The sequence below is a fragment of the Globicephala melas genome, chromosome 2 (genome assembly GCF_963455315.2).
Source record: "Globicephala melas chromosome 2, mGloMel1.2, whole genome shotgun sequence".
Taxonomy (NCBI): Eukaryota; Metazoa; Chordata; class Mammalia; order Artiodactyla; family Delphinidae; genus Globicephala; species Globicephala melas.
This window is the reverse complement of record NC_083315.2, coordinates 86,646,654-86,663,316: the sequence shown is the minus strand read 5'-3', so window position 1 is coordinate 86,663,316 and position 16,663 is coordinate 86,646,654. Positions and strand designations below refer to the sequence as shown.

General features: G+C 42.6%; 1 long non-coding RNA gene across 2 annotated transcripts; it reads right to left on the bottom strand.

Moving 5' to 3' along the window:
* Nucleotides 1–6,003: 6,003 nt before the first annotated feature.
* LOC132596759 (uncharacterized) lies at nt 6,004–13,383 on the bottom strand. Of its 2 annotated transcripts, none has more exons than XR_011377288.1 (4): nt 11,863–13,063; nt 11,424–11,476; nt 6,926–6,989; nt 6,004–6,064 (listed from the first exon to the last, which is right to left on the bottom strand). It is a non-coding gene; the product is annotated as an uncharacterized lncRNA (long non-coding RNA). The 2 variants fall into 2 exon arrangements; XR_011377289.1 differs by lacking the exon at nt 11,424–11,476 and adding an exon at nt 13,369–13,383 and having other exon boundaries at nt 6,014–6,064; nt 11,863–11,883.
* Nucleotides 13,384–16,663: the final 3,280 nt, after the last annotated feature.

The following is a 16,663-nucleotide window of genomic DNA, read 5'->3' as shown; positions in this document are numbered from 1 at the left end:
TGGTGACCTGGAAGGATTATCTGAACTGTTCTCTAGCACAATGGGATCAGATACCAGCCTGGAGCAGGTCAAGGAGAAAGTGGGACATGGGGAAATAGAGATCTCGGGTAGAAAAAGCCTTGTCAACTTGTAGCCCCTGGGTGGATTCCTAGAACTCATTAAGGAGGGAGACTGTACAAGCGTCACGCTGGTAGAGCCTCAGACCAATGAAAACTAGGCATTAATGTATATATTAGTTTTATTTGTACTGGCTTCAGGTTGAAGTTTACTTAGTATTAAGGCCATTAAGCCTTAAACAATTAACCGATATATGATCAGATCACATTTTTCCACCTTAAGTTAGATCATAGAGCACAGCAAACCAATTGATTACTTGGCAGTTGGCCTATAAATGATCGATCCAGGCAAACATAGCGTCTTTGGTTCTGAACAGCCTCCACCATAAGCACAGTCATGCATCCATCAACGGAGGCAGCTAGTTCTGACTAATGTCAAAGGAGATAAGGGAATGGTGTCTCTGTGAGAAGGGTGTCCACAGAGGACAGGCAGATAATATAAATGATCAAGTGATTGAAATGCAACTGCAGAAAACTAGAGGAAGTATACCCCCTTTAAAGGGGCAGCTGCCACTTCGTTCAAGCTGATTATAGCCGTGGGAAATGCCAGACATCCAAAGTTTTATGTGAAATCTGCCAATAGGCCATTACGTCAAAATTTAAAGATGTTTCTAGCCTATGACCTGCCAGTTTGTGACTTCTGTTGTAGGACTACAAACTTTAATTTAGGGGATGTTTCATGAGCACTTGCTATCTGTAAACTGTGATAGAAGCTTATGGGTAAGCACAGATGACATGGCCCCTGCTCCCTGAAAGGCCATTAACTAGTGAGGAGACGTGAAACAGCTATCATGTAAGGCAGAGGGACGAAATGCTAAAAAGAGGTACAATTACGAAGTTCCAAAATGCAGAGGAAGGAGCTGTTAATTTTGGTTGGAGAGAGGGCCATCAGAAGACTTTATAAAGGTGACATTTGCACTGGATTTGAAGGATGGCAATGGGGAAGAAGTAAATGGGAGGAATTCAATACTTCTCAGCAGTACCTAAAATCTTTAGAATATGAAATGTAACTTTCAGAATCAAAACAAATGCAAACAAACAAGTACAAAGTATAACTTTTCTGGGTTAAAAAAGCTTTGTTTTGACATGCTAAGAGTTCCTCCAACGAAAGAGATGATTAATTAGCAAATGACATCACCTTGTAATTTGCTGATTTCTGTTAATGATAAGAGTAACAACTAACACATGTACTGCTTTATAGTTTTCCTATAGCTTTCACTCACTTTTTCTCAGTGAAGGCTGCCATCTAGCCAAGACTGTCCCAAGCCAGGACGGCTACCTCAGAACTTACCAGAGTTGTCTGTGGCCAGAGTACTTGGTCCTCTGGTTATGCTCCAGGGAAGGGTGCAGGTTGCAGTGCCAGACAAGGGCTCATCTCCTTGTAAACAGTCGCCGGTGCTAGTTCGGTTCTGTTCTTTGGGCGCTCTCCAGGTCCTTTTCCATGGGAGGGCTCAGGCATTTTTTTTTTACCTATTGAACATAATCATTCTCTGTTCAAGTAAAATATAGTGTGAAAGTAGGGATGGAGTGGGGAGGGCTGACCCACATTCAGGTTCTTAGAAAAAACGTATTCTTATTGGCCACGAATCTCTGAGCTTCCATGTCACTCCTGGGGAAGGATTTTAGTCTATGGATTCTCTGACTTGAGCAGGAGGTAGAGTGTGCAGGGTAGGGCCACTATGGGATGGTAAAGTACTACCTGGCCAACCCTCCTTCACCTCCCTGGTGGACTCTTGCCCCAGGGTAATGGGTGAGGCATGGTAGTACATAGGAATTTTTCATGGTTCTCTAGAACCTCCATGGTGCTGTCTGCAAGACCACACTAGTAAGAATACTGCAGGAGCTCCTTGAGCCCAGGGTGCTTGTGTTTCATCACAAGAACAGAACTAGGTTGGTAAAAAAAAAAAAATGGATTTTAAGACTGGCCAGCTCAAACTATTCCCAGTGGTTCCCAATCCACTGGAGTGATTTAGGTGGCCCCAATGATAGGAGGTAAGCAAAAAAAATAGGGCTGCCATAAGGTGTCACTTCCATCCAGAATGTGAGCAGAGTAGTGTTTCTGGGTTGCAACTTTAGTCTCATCTAAAATCAGGCTTTATTACCTTCAATCCCCATAGCTTAGTGGTTCTCAAACATTTCTGCCCTCCCAGACCACCTAAGCATTGTAATAAATGCAAATTCCTAAGATTCACCCCAAAATACTGACTCAAAAGTTTCAGAGTGGGGACCAAGAATGTAAATTTCTAATGGAAAGCCCAGATGATTCTGAAGCAGGTGACAGTCCATGGACTTGCCTTTGAAAACCAATGGTAAGAATCACTTATTTCCTCAAATCACTTCCCACTCCCATAACTTACTTACCATCATGAACGAGGAGAATGAAGTAAGTGATGGCCTATCAAGAGTGTGAAAGGCGCAAAGGTCCTGTGGTCAGGGTCTCCCATTCAATTACTGCCTAAATTTTAGATTTCTGACATTATATCCAAATAATGTTATTAATATATTTAATTACCAAAGTGAACCAACAGGATTGGAAGAAGATGATGTTCATCAAATAATTTTAAACTTTGTCCCATTACCAGATTATAGGTGATACTATAGGTGATACTTATAGGTGATATAATTTAAATTTTAAAATAAATCCTCCAATTACATTTTGAATGGCAAAATTTTATTAAATTGTACTTTCTGAATTGAAGGTAAAAATATCTTTTTTTTTTTTTTTGGCTGCGTTGGGTCTTCATTGCTGCGCGTGGGCATTTTCTCTAGTTGCAGCGAGCAGGGGTTATTCTTCGTTGTGGTGTGCGTGCTTCTTATTGTGGTGGTTTCCCTTGCTGTGGAGCACAGGTTCCAGGCCCTCAGGCTTCAGTAGTTGCAGCGTGGGGACTCAGTAGTTGTGGCTCGCGGGCTCTAGAGTACAGGCTCAGTAGTTGTGGCGCACGGGCTTAGTTGCTCTGCGGCATGTGGGATCTTCCCGGACCAGGGATCGAACCCATGTTCGCTGCACTGGCAGGCGATTCTTAACCACTGTACCAACAGGAAAGTCCCAAGTAAGAGTATCTTAAATGCAAATATTGAACTTGTATAAGCTTCTGTAATTTTTATTTTGGCACTTGTTTTTATTTTATAGTGTACAAAGGGCCCCACCCCATCTCACTCCAACCCTACTCCCAAATACAGAAGTGACCTGGACCTCTCTCAATGTCTGTAGAGAAGGCACCTTAGGAGAGCAGAAAATAAAAGATAAACTTTCAGAAATGTTGCTTGTGGGCTTCCCTGGTGGCGCAGTGGTTGAGAGTCCGCCTGCCGATGCAGGGGACACGGCTTTGTGGCCCCGTCCGGTTAGATCCCACATGTCGCGGAGCAGCTGGGCCCGTGAGCCATGGCCGCTGAGCCCGCGCATCCGGAGCCTGTGCTCCGCAACGGGAGAGGCCACAGCAGTGAGAGGCCTGCGAACCGCAAAAAAAAAAAAAAAAAGTGTTGCTTGCTAGGATTTTAAATATGCACCACTAAACTAGGGTCTCAGGCTTTGCATGGCTGAATTCCTTTCCAATTGTACCATAGTACAATAGGAAGTTATCTACATTAAGATGAAGAAAATGACTTTTCACTCCCAAAAACTGAACCAGAAGAAAGGCCTTTCAGATGAAGAAAATAACTTTTCACTTCCAAAAACTGAACCAGAAAAAAAACCTTTCTCTAGCCGTTACTAAGCTGAGCTATCCCTGGACAGATTGTAATAAAACATTCATTCACAGTTAGAAGATCCAGAACATTTACTGCATGTTTACCATCTATTTATGCCCTCTCTTTCTCTCTCTCTCCCCCTCAATCACAAGCGTGCAAACACACACACACACACACACACGCACGCGCGCGCACACACACACACACACACACCCCACACACCCAAACATGACAACCAGTACTTCAACTGATGACAGTACATCAGTGGTATAAGCCATTTCCTGCTACTTCTTTCATGATTTCCAGATGTCTGGTAGGAAACTCACTCCATTCTCTGTTTCCTTAGCAAATTCCACAGAGGGATGCTCCTGGTGGATTTTTAGCAGAGCTGTATACTTAATGGGCTGCTGGGCAATTTTGTCAAACTAGTTGTTTTCTGGTGACTTATCTATAATACTGAGGGAGCTACACAATGTTATCTGTTTGTAAATAATTGTAAATCCTTCCTGAGCTTGCAGGGAGAAATGCTTTATGGCTAAATGGAGTTGATTCCCCTGGTAGTTTAAGTTTCTTACATGAATCTCCTTCGTGACCTCAAAACAATACCTACATTTTTTCATCCTTTTTTCTCCCTGGAGAAGGAAAAAGAAATAAACAAAACCAGACTTGTTAGAATATAATAGTTTGTTAAGAGCGAGCTAGATTAGTTGGTGATTAGTGTTGTTTTAATTAAATAGGAAACAAAGATGGAGCCCATGGGAGGTTATTTACCTTTGGTGGAAATAAATTTAGGGATTCTAAATTCTAAATTCTACAATGGGAGCACGTTTTGTTTTGCAGTTTGGTGATCGCTGTTTTTCAAGATTTCACTCAATCTGAAGACCAAGGACATTTAGACAATTGTTAAACATATAATTCCTCAGGGCCAATTAAATAACAATACATTTGTGCTGGGTTTTCCAATTTATAGGATGCCTGAGATAGTTAAATTTTTTTCTCTTTACTCTGTCTTAAAGCATCAAACTGGGTGGCCTTTTTCCCATCCATAGCAATTACATCAAATAATAGTCCCTAGTTGAAACCTTAAAGTTCTTTGAAATGAGTTTCAACAGAGAATGGTAATCTTGAAAAATATTAAAAATTTTTAAAATGCTTTCTTTATTTTAGTGTACACTTTCCGTTATGCGATTTTTAAAAAAATCTGCCACCTGAAAACTATATCTGGCTATGTTCCGGGCACAACCCAGTGGGGATAGAAATAAAGCCAGCCTTTTCAGAAGTCCTCTACTTCCAATCGCAGGCAGTTGGAAACTGTGGGGACATGGATAATTTTCAGTCAGAAATAAGCGGATTGGTACTAGAAAATGCATCCGTTAAACATCAAATGGACTCCACTCACAGTGTTAAATAACAGCTAGAAAGAGGAACCTCCTGCAATGGCCCCAGACTGCCAAAGGGCTAATCCATGTGTGTCATGGTGACAGAGCTGTCTTCCTGATGGAGGCCATTGGAGGATTCCAGCGTCCCATGCTGTCACGTCAGGGAGTGAAGTAGCTCAGAGGCCCACTGGCTTCTCCTGCCTTGAAGAAAGCCTAGGAACCCAATCAAGAGTTTGTCTTCCATAAAGGAGATTATTTCAGAGAAAAATGAAAATTAATGAAAGACTTTTCAAAAATTCAAAATAGCCCAGAAGAAGCAAATACACTAGGACTGGAGTCACAGAAGAAGAAACCAGACTTAGAAATAGTGCATTTTGCTGAGGTCACCCAGGAAGTAAATACTCTTCCCTTGGAGAAAATTAACTTGAAAATCACAATATCAAGAACTCATCAGAATCCATTTCCCAGTGCCCTCCTCCCATGTTTCTCTGCCTCATCCTGCTACCAGAGGTTGGCAGTCAACCCAAGGCCAGCAGTCACAGTTGTAGACACATTCCAGATGGAAAGATCATTTTGTTTCTAGACACCGTAACAAAGGACTTGGCAGTTGGTGCGTAACCCTCCTGCCGGGAGCAGGTGTCTTCACTTTGACAAGATTGTATTTTACACCGAATGACTCGAAATGGACTGTAACTTGTAGTAGGTCAAACAAGTTGGGGTTTTCGAAAAGAGTTGGCTAACCAGCTTGAGGTGAGGAACAATGACATGGGAAATGAATTACCTGTTTACTAATGTCACAGTCATCTAGCCATTCATTTTGACTGCAGCAGGCTCCTTAGCGCAGCCTGAGGTTCTAGCCTCTGAAAGGCTCAATGGAAACTGCTGGTTGGGAAGACAGTAAGTTAAAATGTACACACACATGCAGAGAAAAACAAACTAGATTTTGGAAAATAATTCCGTAGTGTGAGCTAGTATTTTCCTTTAGTGGAATATACCACTCTTTTAAAGGTGAATGTATTGCCTTTGAGACAATGTTTTCTACAAACAATTCAACACAATAAAAAATCTTTACGATAAATACCTAAACACCCAACAAGAGTCGATTGGTTAAGTAAGCTGTAATATAGTTGCACCGTGGATGAACAATTAGAAATACATGCAACAATACGGATGATTCCCACAAACACAAGACTAAGCAAAAGAAATCACACCCCAAAAAGTACATACTACATCATTCCATTTATAAGTACAAAACAGGAGATACTAGCATGTGGTTAGAAAGCAGCAGCGTGATTACTGGGGGGGGGTTTGTTAGTGACTGACAGAGGGCCAGAGGGCATACTAGTAATGTGCTGTTTCCTGATCTAGGTGTTGCTTATGTGAATGTGTTCAGTCTGTGATGATTCAGCAAAAGAAACACTTATATGCACTGTTCTGCATGTAGATTTTACCTTAATTCAAAATGAAAACATTAAATTCCCCTAGCACATAGATGTTCTTAAAAGAAGCCCTGATTTATACATTTTTTAAACTGGGAAGACAATCTACTGAACTGCTGTAGAAAAATAAATTAGGCTTCAGATTTTATTCTTGATGAGTGATGGCTATGTCTATGGTTTAGAGAGCTGGATCATGAATGGACTTGAGACATGAGGCGTCTGAAATAAGCAGTGAGTGTCTTCTAGGTTACTTCAAACACATGTTTTCCATTCCCTTCCCAATAAAATTCTACCCATGACCTACCTTGGATTAACCTTCGATTGGAAACGCACCCTACTTCCGTCTCATGTTGAATGTAAAATTGTACCTGGTATATAAAAATAAATTATTTGAGAAAAGTATATTGTGAGCTTGGGGAACAAAGTTAGACTGAACTTTTTTCCCCCTAGATTCTTCTCCTTCCTCTTGCATGGATATTTATCCACCAAACCTTTTTCCCATTCAGTGGATTGGAAGTTGCTACTATAACTTGATTTTTATTTAAGTGGTGAATTGTATCACTGGGCATGGGGTGGTAATGAACTCAAATAAGTATTGAGAATGTTGACATCTAATCTCAGGTTTTCCTCTCTCTCACACTGGAATCTTAGCTAAGTCACTTCCTCTCTCAGACAGCTCAGTTTCTTCTTCTGTAGAATGAACCAGTTGACTTGGGCCACCTCTGAAAGAGTCGAGAAGCAACACAAATATATAGACAAAAGTCTGACAAAGTTAGATATACCACAGTATGAATATCCCACCAGAAGTGCTTCTCAGCTTCTTGCACTGGGTGATTTTTAGCAGGTGAGGGGAAGAAAAAACCCCTAAGATTGACTGGATTACGGCAGAGTTTTCTCACCTGTCCTAGAATAGAAATTATATTTCAGATTGCATTAAGATGGTGGTAGAAGGTTCAGAAGTTATGATTAGGTTTTTCTTTGACCTCAGTTCTACCTTTATCCTTGGTCATTACTCATTGTTGTCCTCATTTAAAACACGACAGTTCTGGGCTTCCCTGGTCGCGCAGTGGTTGAGAGTTCGCCTGCCGATGCAGGGGACACGGGTTCGCGCCCGGGTCCAAGAGGATCCCACATACTGCGGAGCGGCTGGGCCCATGAGCCATGGCTGCTGAGCTAGCGCGTCCGCAGCCTGTGCTCCGCAACGGGAGAGGCTGCAGCAGTGAGAGGCCCGTGTACCGTAAAACACCGCAGTTCTAATAGAGAAGAAAATGCCCCCCCCCCCAGAATGGAATATGTCAAACCAGAGTGACCTTTGTCCTTTAAATTTATTTATTTAGGGCTGTGTTGGGTCTTCATTTCTGTGCGAGGGCGGCGAGCGGGGGCCACTCTTCATCGCGTTACTCGGGTCTCTCACTGTCGCAGTCTCTCTTGTTGCGGAGCACAGGCTCCAGACGCGCAGGCTCAGTAGTTGTGGCTCATGGGCCCAGTTGCTCCGCGGCATGTGGGATCTTCCCAGACCAGGGCTCGAACCCGTGTCCGCTGCATTGGCAGGCAGATTCTCAACCACTGCGCCACCAGGGAAGCCCCCTTTGTCCTTTACAGTCAAGGAAGTAAGTCTTAACCTGAAGCTCAGGAATCCACCCCATTGGCTTGTAACTGGGATTAGAGTATTGAGCTGGGCCGTACTTCCATCCTCTAGAGGAGAAGTGGTTTACGAAGGACTGGCACGTTTGAGGTTAAGGGAATGCTCTCAACCTGAGTAGGTATCAAACTGAGGGATACTGTTGTCACAAAGGGACCATTTTCAACACTGTAAGTTTTCCTTATTTCTTCTAAAACTCAGAGTTGATATAAGCTACAAGGCTATCAGAGAAGAGGACTTAAATTCTCCTGGGCATATAATTCAGGCACAACATGGAAAATGTAAAGACTTGGGAGGTGAGAAGAGCTGCCACATCAGATGTGTTCAATCCTGTCTCCCCCCCACCCCCCCGCCGCCCCGCAACTTTGACAATCGGCAGATGCTGGTCCCCTATTCATGGAGAACTGGAGACAAACAAAACCAGACTTTCCAAATTAAATGCCCCAAGCTTGGGACCATTTTAATAAGAGAAAAATGGAGTTTTCACACTTTCATCACGCTGGAGTTTGATCCTCCAAGGCAATTTCAAGGTATGCCATTAGGCCTGTTTATTACAGTTTTTTTTAAAAAAAGAGAGGGTGAGGCTCTGAAGCTTCTCCAGGTGATAGCACATCCAAGAGATTTGCCTCCTTCCTTCCTTAAAGCTGTCTTCTCTGAATTAGAAATAATTCCAGAAGAATTGCCTCTGAGACCCTGGGAACTAACCCAGAATCCTGCCTGCTTCAGGACCTTGCAGAATCTCCTTAATGCATCTTTTCTGATAGGTGAAGGGGAAGCAACTGAAAACCACTTTGACTGCCCTGGATGGTTGTGACGGTTGTTTTTTAACTCTTGAACTGCCTACTAGTGAAACTTACAAGGCATAAAAAGGAGGTGTTTTACCTTGTCCAGGTTACAATAGCAAACTCAGAATTTGGTGGGGGAGGGGAAAGGCTGTTTTTGGCTTATATTTGATGAAGTCAGTCAATTCCTCCACTAGTATAATACGGACCTTGTGTGTGAAAGATGATTACAACATTGGACTTGAAATCACAATTTGTTTTCAATGGGTGTTACTCCTAAAACAGTTTTTCTCTTAGAGTGTGTTATTTGCATTCAGTAACATATTTAAGTCAGCACACGTGTTTAAAGTACTGGGTGGTAATTTTAGCTTTACACCAGTATATGCCTTCTTCATTCTTTCAAGGCTTGCTAATCTCATTAAATGAAGTCTTTTTATAAATGAGTTCTAAATATATTTGACTCTTTCCTAATTTCACTTGGGCTCAACTTAGCTAGAACTACTGCATTGTTAACCAGACCTGTACCTTTTAAATGCAAAAGGAGATGCCGTCTGGTCCTCAGAACATAGTTTTCCCTTATAATAATCATCTTAGGAAATGAGTTATACATGTGAACTTTGCTATCTGAACTAATCTCATATGAACTAACATATGAACTAATTTTGGATACAGAGTCCAAAATTACACATGTAGATATTGTTTGATTCTGAAATAAATTGTTCATTACCAATTGTTCATTACTGGTTACTGAAACAGGAGAATGCATGTGTTGGAGGGAAGGTGGTATAACCGGTGCCTTTATTTTTGCCTAAAGGAAAAGGGACTTTCAATCAAGGAGAACTAAGCTGCATTTGAGTCCTGTAAGTGTGCATACGTGTTCAGAGGGCTGTACGTGCCGCTGGGGACGGCCCATAATTAAAATATCAAAATACTTCCTCCTTACCAATTGGAAAACAGCCTCTCCCTCCAGCCCTAAAACGGCTACACCAGCACTTCCCTGAGGATCCTGGAACTTCCCCAGGATCCAGCAATCAAAGAAATGTAACCAGCAGAGCAAGGGGCCTCTAGGACCCAGTGGAGCATTATTCACCTTCATCAGCCTCCCTGACTGAATCGGGGATCCCCAATAAGCCTTGGCCAGCATGCATGTTTGAATGAGCTGTCAATTAATAGCATGGGCCCTACGCCAGCATTCTGGCTCCTCCAAGGTTACTGGGTGACCTTGGGCAAGTAGCTTAACCTTGCTGTGCCTAACTTCCTTATCTGTAAAATGAGGATAATGGTAGTGTTTATGTCGGGTGTTTGGTACATAATGGTGAAAACTAACCTGATCATATCCTCTCTCCTGGGAATTATGATTACTGATTTGCACTGAGACAATTCCTTCTTTGAGTCTGAGCAATATTCCAAACAGTGGGCATTCTTATTCTCCATGAGGGCAAGTGATATACCACAGGGATTGCAATAAACTCCCGTTATTAAAGTTATTCTAGGCTTAGGTCCTTCATGTTGCCTGAGAGACCATCATGGTACAACTAGATGAAGGAAACTTTTGACCCATGAATCATATATGTATGCAAAATATTCATTATTGGAATCTTTCAAGAGAACATCAATTCCTAGAGCAGTGGTTCTTGCCCTTAAGAAGAATGTCTGCTGGTTCCCTAGAGTTTTCCAGACGACTGCAGACCAGTATACAGTGTGGCACTTTTGGTCTGGGTGAATCCATGGCCAGTTTAAGGTTGGAAAAAGAAGAGCAAAGAATAAATTTTAAAACTGTGACCCAAAAAAGAGGAAAAGAAAAGAAGAGAGAACGTTTTGTGCTTAGAGCAACTTTTCCCAATAGAGCATGAGTGCTCAGGATGGATTCAAAGTGATGTTGTCCCTATTATCACTCGTTTAAATGGAAAGTACACCATCTTTAGAGATTAATGCAAAGGAATACTGTCCTTGGATAGCTGTAAGGAGAATGAGAAATTGTCGGTGAAAGAAAGTATATCTGATCGGCCGGCCTGGGCTCCTCCCCTGCATCCCACTTTCTCTCTCAGTGTACTTCCTGAGGGCACAAAAACAAAGTCACAGGGCATGACCTCAATAACCATGATTGGAGTGGATCAGAGGGCACTACCCTTGGGATTGAAGATGACTGAAGAAACCGCCTGCCTGGTGACTGTGTCTATGGCTTCAGTCCATTTCCCCTACTGTGACAAGCAGGTTCACAAAAGAATGCAGGAGCTTTGTCCCAAAGAAGTTCACGTAGTCCAAAAACTGAAGAAGGACCATTCTAGAACATCCAGTGCATTTCATGGCTCTGTGCCATCACAGAGAGCCAGACAGGGGAAAAAAGACAACACGTGAGTGTCATTCAGACATTCTACCTGCATTGCGTTCCCTTCTCTAGTCATATTCTTCATATGCAGTAAGATTATATCTGAAAAATGGAAAACAGTGGTCTCAATGCACTCAGAATATTAATAGCATCTTTGGGCCTCTTTCTGCACAAGCGTTCTTCACCAAATTGTCAGGGAGCACGGGACTCTGTCATCTATCTTGCTAATGTTTTTTAAGATTTCTTAACCTACAGCCCTACAAGGAGAAAATAACTTTATTTTTGGTGTGAACAAGAATTATATTTACTAAATTGTCTAAAAGTACAAGTTCAAATGGGGAAAAAAATGCAGGTGCACTGGGGGAATTCCGATCAAGAGAATCTTGCTGCGGCACACAGCTTCCCTCATTTATCAGAGCCGAGCGAGAAAGCCATTTTCTTATTTTCCTAAATCCCCAAATATGTCAAGGACAGGGAACCCACCTTACCTCTGATCTGCGCAGAAAATGCTGACAGGAACGGAGCAGTATGTGTGGGGAAGGAAATACAGTTAGCAATTTTTTTCCAATTCAATATGCACCCCTGAGCACCCTGAACAGACTATTGACTCTTGGCCACCAAGCTCGGAGCTCTGAAAAGCTGCAGTACTGAGGGATCCTTACCCCTGAATGCTTTGTCCACCGTAGTGTTTTTGCTTCATCAAGGGGGAATGAGGCAAAGCTGTCAAGAGGACATAAAGACTACCCCCAACTGCTGACAGCAGATGGTGGCTAATGGCAAGTGTTTTTAACAGAGCTTTATTGTTCCAGGTTGAGGCATTAACATGTCTCTGTGGGGGTTTTCTGGCTTTATTTATTTATTTGCTATTTTAAAAAGTCACTTTGGAAAATGACAGTGTGACACGCATTGTAATTTTTGCCTACACTGGGCTCCCATGGCATATCTGTCTTCTCATTTTCCTGATGTGAGGGTGGCATTTGGGATCCAACCAAAAGCAAGTTTGTATTATTTTGAGCCTTGACAGTTAACAGGGAAAGCATCAGTTCTTCTAAATCAGAGCAAGGAGTTGTTGCCCCATTTTCTGAGCGATTGCAAGAACTTTAAAATCAAAGTAAATACAGCCTGTTTCCACATGCAAGGTGGGTTTCACATCACTCAATGCAAACAGCCCCAAACCTGTTTGTGCCAGCTACAACTGTTCAGTAGCCTTAGAAGAAAAAGCTTCTTACCACTTTTATTTCCTTAACAAAGCAACTTTAGTCACTGCAGATTTAAATCTGATTTCTGGGTGATTCTCCTTTTGTTTGATTTCTAAATCCCAAGTATTTCTCTGGACTGCAGCAAGCTGTGACTAAAGCATCGGGCAGTTGATTAACGCAGACACAAAGGAAAGCTGGAAACAGGAAGAGTCCAAGACCCTTTTTTACACTTTCCTCCCCATCAGAGTCCATCTCAATTATCGACAGAGGAAAATCATAACAGGTGAGAAGCTAGCCTCCCTCTCACCTGCCTTGCTCTAGTCCAGGGACCCAGGGAGTCTTGGAGACGCGGAAGCCTAGCTGCAGACGTGAACACCAGAGGAAAGTGAGAGACAGCAGGGCTAGGAAGAGAGCACTGCATTTTCTGAATCTCCTTTAATAATTCCTGGGCACAGTCTGAAACATATTGCTAGGAGCTAGAATATTTCTTCCCCACTACCCTTCCCCTCCCCCCAAAATTAAGACATGTCTTCATGTCTCTGTAAAGCTAGCTGCAGTAGAGTGGTGATAACAGTGCACATCAGGATCCAACTTGCCATCAGCCTTCCGTGGTTGGATGGAGTGGGGAGCAGGGTGCAGGGATGGGTATCTGTTGCTCTGGGTATTTTCCTAGTTTGGCAGGACCTTGCAGAGCATGGCCTTCCTAGGAATGAAATTCTGGAGCAAGTCCTTCTGTCTGTCTTGGGTAGACATCTCCCCTCCTGCACTGGAATTCATGGCAGCCCCAAGACCTACCTCAGTGTGTCCAGCACAGCCTCGCAGTTGGAAGCCTCAGAGCCTTCCTTAGCCACCAGCTCTTTCCAATGTTAAGAGAAACTAACAAATAAGCAAACAAAACAAAACAAAAGATCAGGTTCTTTTGTTCTTTGGCAGTTATCAGCTGCTTGGGACTGTTGTATTCACTCAGGAAAAGCTGTAGAAAGTCTCCCACCCTTTTTAAATTGCAAAACAAGCAGCTCAACCTCTGAGACTCCAATATTGCTGCAGGGTGGGTGGTGCTGTGTCACGCATCTTGGACAGTGTTTGTACCTCAGGAGAAAAGAAAAAACAGTGAATTTTGTACTTTTGATGCAGGAAAGAGCCCCATTGCTAATTAAACCACAGTAGCCGGAACCTGGAATCATCAGCCAGTAGGCACCTCCAGCAGTGTTAGAAGGTTCTCTTGAAATGGGTAATGGCGATTTTGCACCTCAGATAGATTTCTAGAAATAGCCTTGATGTCACACCTCACGGCCTCCTCGTTTCACATTTATCATCCCTCCTCCCACTAGGCTGTTTGGGAAGTTGAATTTCTCAAATCCTTTCTGCCCCCGGCCTCCAAATCTTACAAGGGCCAGTTGAGTGGTTTTAAGCCAAGACCCTTAAAGATTGCTATTGTATCAAGTAGGATGACTTGGGCTGTAAATAACAGAAAAGGCTACCTCACCTTGCATAAACAGTAAGGGCAATTACAACTTACGTAACAATATTTCCTGGCATAGGTTGGCTCTAGCGTGGCTCAATGACACAGCTCAAGGGCATCAGGACCTTGGTTTATTCTTCATTCCACTATGCCAACCTCAGCATGTTGGCCTTGTTCTTATCAAGCTCCCCTCAAATTCGTGAGATGATTTCCCAAACTGCAAACATCATTGGCAAATGTAGATGTGCAGTCAAATAAGAGACAAATTGCTTATCATTTGTCTTTTTTAAAGAAGAATTTCTTTGCTAGAAAATGCCCACCAGATCTCCTCTTAATTCTCATTGGTTCTCATGCCCACCCCCATACCCAATTATAGGCTAGAAAATTGGAACTCCGGTGATTGACTAAGATGAATCAGGAGTTACACCAGAGCCAAAGGGGGAAACCCCAGTGAAATCAGGATTTGTGAGCAAAGAAGAATAAATGGTTGTTGGGTACGAAACCAACATACCTGGCCCAGTTTCAAAAGCCAAATAACCTCCTGAATGCCATTTATCCAATATTCAATGAAATCTTTCAGGAGTAAAGCCCCCTCTGCCAGCAGTAGGGATAAAAGTAAGAAACGCTTACTTATTCACATTTTCTGGTGCTATAGTGCTCAGAAGTTCAAGATACAAGAATATGTAGGATCATTAAGACTAGAACAAAAATATATACATAGTATTTACTTCTCTAGGTTAATTTTTTTTATGTTGAAAGCTTGGGGTTTCAGAGACATTATTTTAGTGAGCTTATCTTATTTTCAAGATTTTGTTTGTCCTTTCTACAAAATTTCTAGAAAAGTAATATGCTCTTTTTTCACTGAATAACTCTAGTTACTGTGTGGATGGGAGCCTCCAACTTAATCTCCCCTAGGATGTGTGGATCTGGCCCAGCAGAGGGGCTTTTCTACACCATTACGGTTCACAGATTTCACATCCACCTTTTCTTCTAGGGGGTCACCTTCTCCTGAACCAACAATTCAGGAAGGGGCACAGCATTGGCACTGCCACAGCCAGTTCTCACAGAGATGGAGACGAAATAGATTCGGTACTGGAGAGCTGATCGATATCAGGGTTTTTAAAAAACAAATCCCCATTTGTTTATCTACCCCATGTCAAACTGTTGGGAATTTTTTTTTCTACAGATGCCATAAAGAAGAATTTCTTGTGTCTGTTTCACTAAACCATAATTATATTTTCTACTGCACAGCACAGTTTTAGAAATAATTTATAGAAAGAGTGAATCACATTATGATGGTTAATTTTTTGTGTCAACTTGACTGGGCTAAGGGTTGCCCAGATAACTGGTAAAACATTATTTCTGGGTGTGTCTGTGGGGGTGTTTCCAGAAGAGATTAGCTTTTGACTTGGTAGACTGAGTTTAAAAGATTGCCCTCACCAATGTGGCTAGGCAGCATCCAATCTCTTGAGGGCCTGCATAGAACAAAAAGGCAGAGAAAGGGTACGTTTGCTCTCTTTGCTTGAGCTGGGCCATCTATCTTCTCCTGCTCAGACAGGTTCTTGGGTCTTTGGACTCTAACCAGCACTTACACCATTGGTCCCTGATTCTCAGGCCTTTGGACTTGGACTGAATTACACCATGGGCTTTCCTGGATCTCCAGCTCACAGACATCAGATCATGGGACTTATTGGCCTCCATAATTGTGTGAGCCAATTCCTATAATAAATCTCCTCTTGAATATATCTCTGTATGTCCTATTGGTTCTGCTTCTCTGGTGAACCCTCACTAATACACAAAAATTATCCAGTGTCTGTTGTTTGGCAAACCCATGTGTTCTATCAACTGGAATCATTTAAAACTTGCTGTATTTTATGGATTTTATAGGCTATGTTGCTGCGGGGCCAGGCAGGCTGGTAAAAATTTGTTATGGGAAGAGCTCTGCTCTTGGCAAGATGGCAGATGAGATAACATGACAATCCTCTAGCTATGAAGACTTAGAAAATGCTGCAAAAATAAAATAAAATGTTTAAATGCACAATGAACTCACAAGCAAGAAGAGGAACACCCAGTTGCCTGAGACAAAGGTGGAATTAAAACAAGTTGAAAGCACATGAGCTAATGGATAAGGAGTCTCAGAGTGGGGCTGGCATAGGGGCATCCTAATACTCTGTGCGGGTACCGGAGACAGGACCTTTGAACCGAGTGAGAGGGGAGTAGGAACCAAGATTCTGGAATAAAGCGAGGAGCTCCCAAGGGTGGCAGCCTCATTGGCTGAAAGTATTATCCTTGTCAGGGACATGATATAGAAGCTTGTCCATCTCTGCCTGAGATTTGCGTGGGAAAACAATTCTTCTCTGAGTGAAAGTAATTGAAAGTAGGCCTGTACTTAAGGCGATCAGTGGTCAGAGTTTGCCCAAGACTGTCCTGGTTTTAAATCTGAGAGTCCTGGATCCTGGGAACCCCCTCAGGCTTAGGCAAATGAGGACAGCTGGTCACCCTATCTGCACCTTGTGTAGTGCAGGCATCCAAATTCACACTAGCCTACCTTTAGGAACTCCCACACCAAAGAGTGAACCAATTATGGCCTCAAAACTGGTGAGGAGGGCTCCCCTGGTGGTGCAGTGG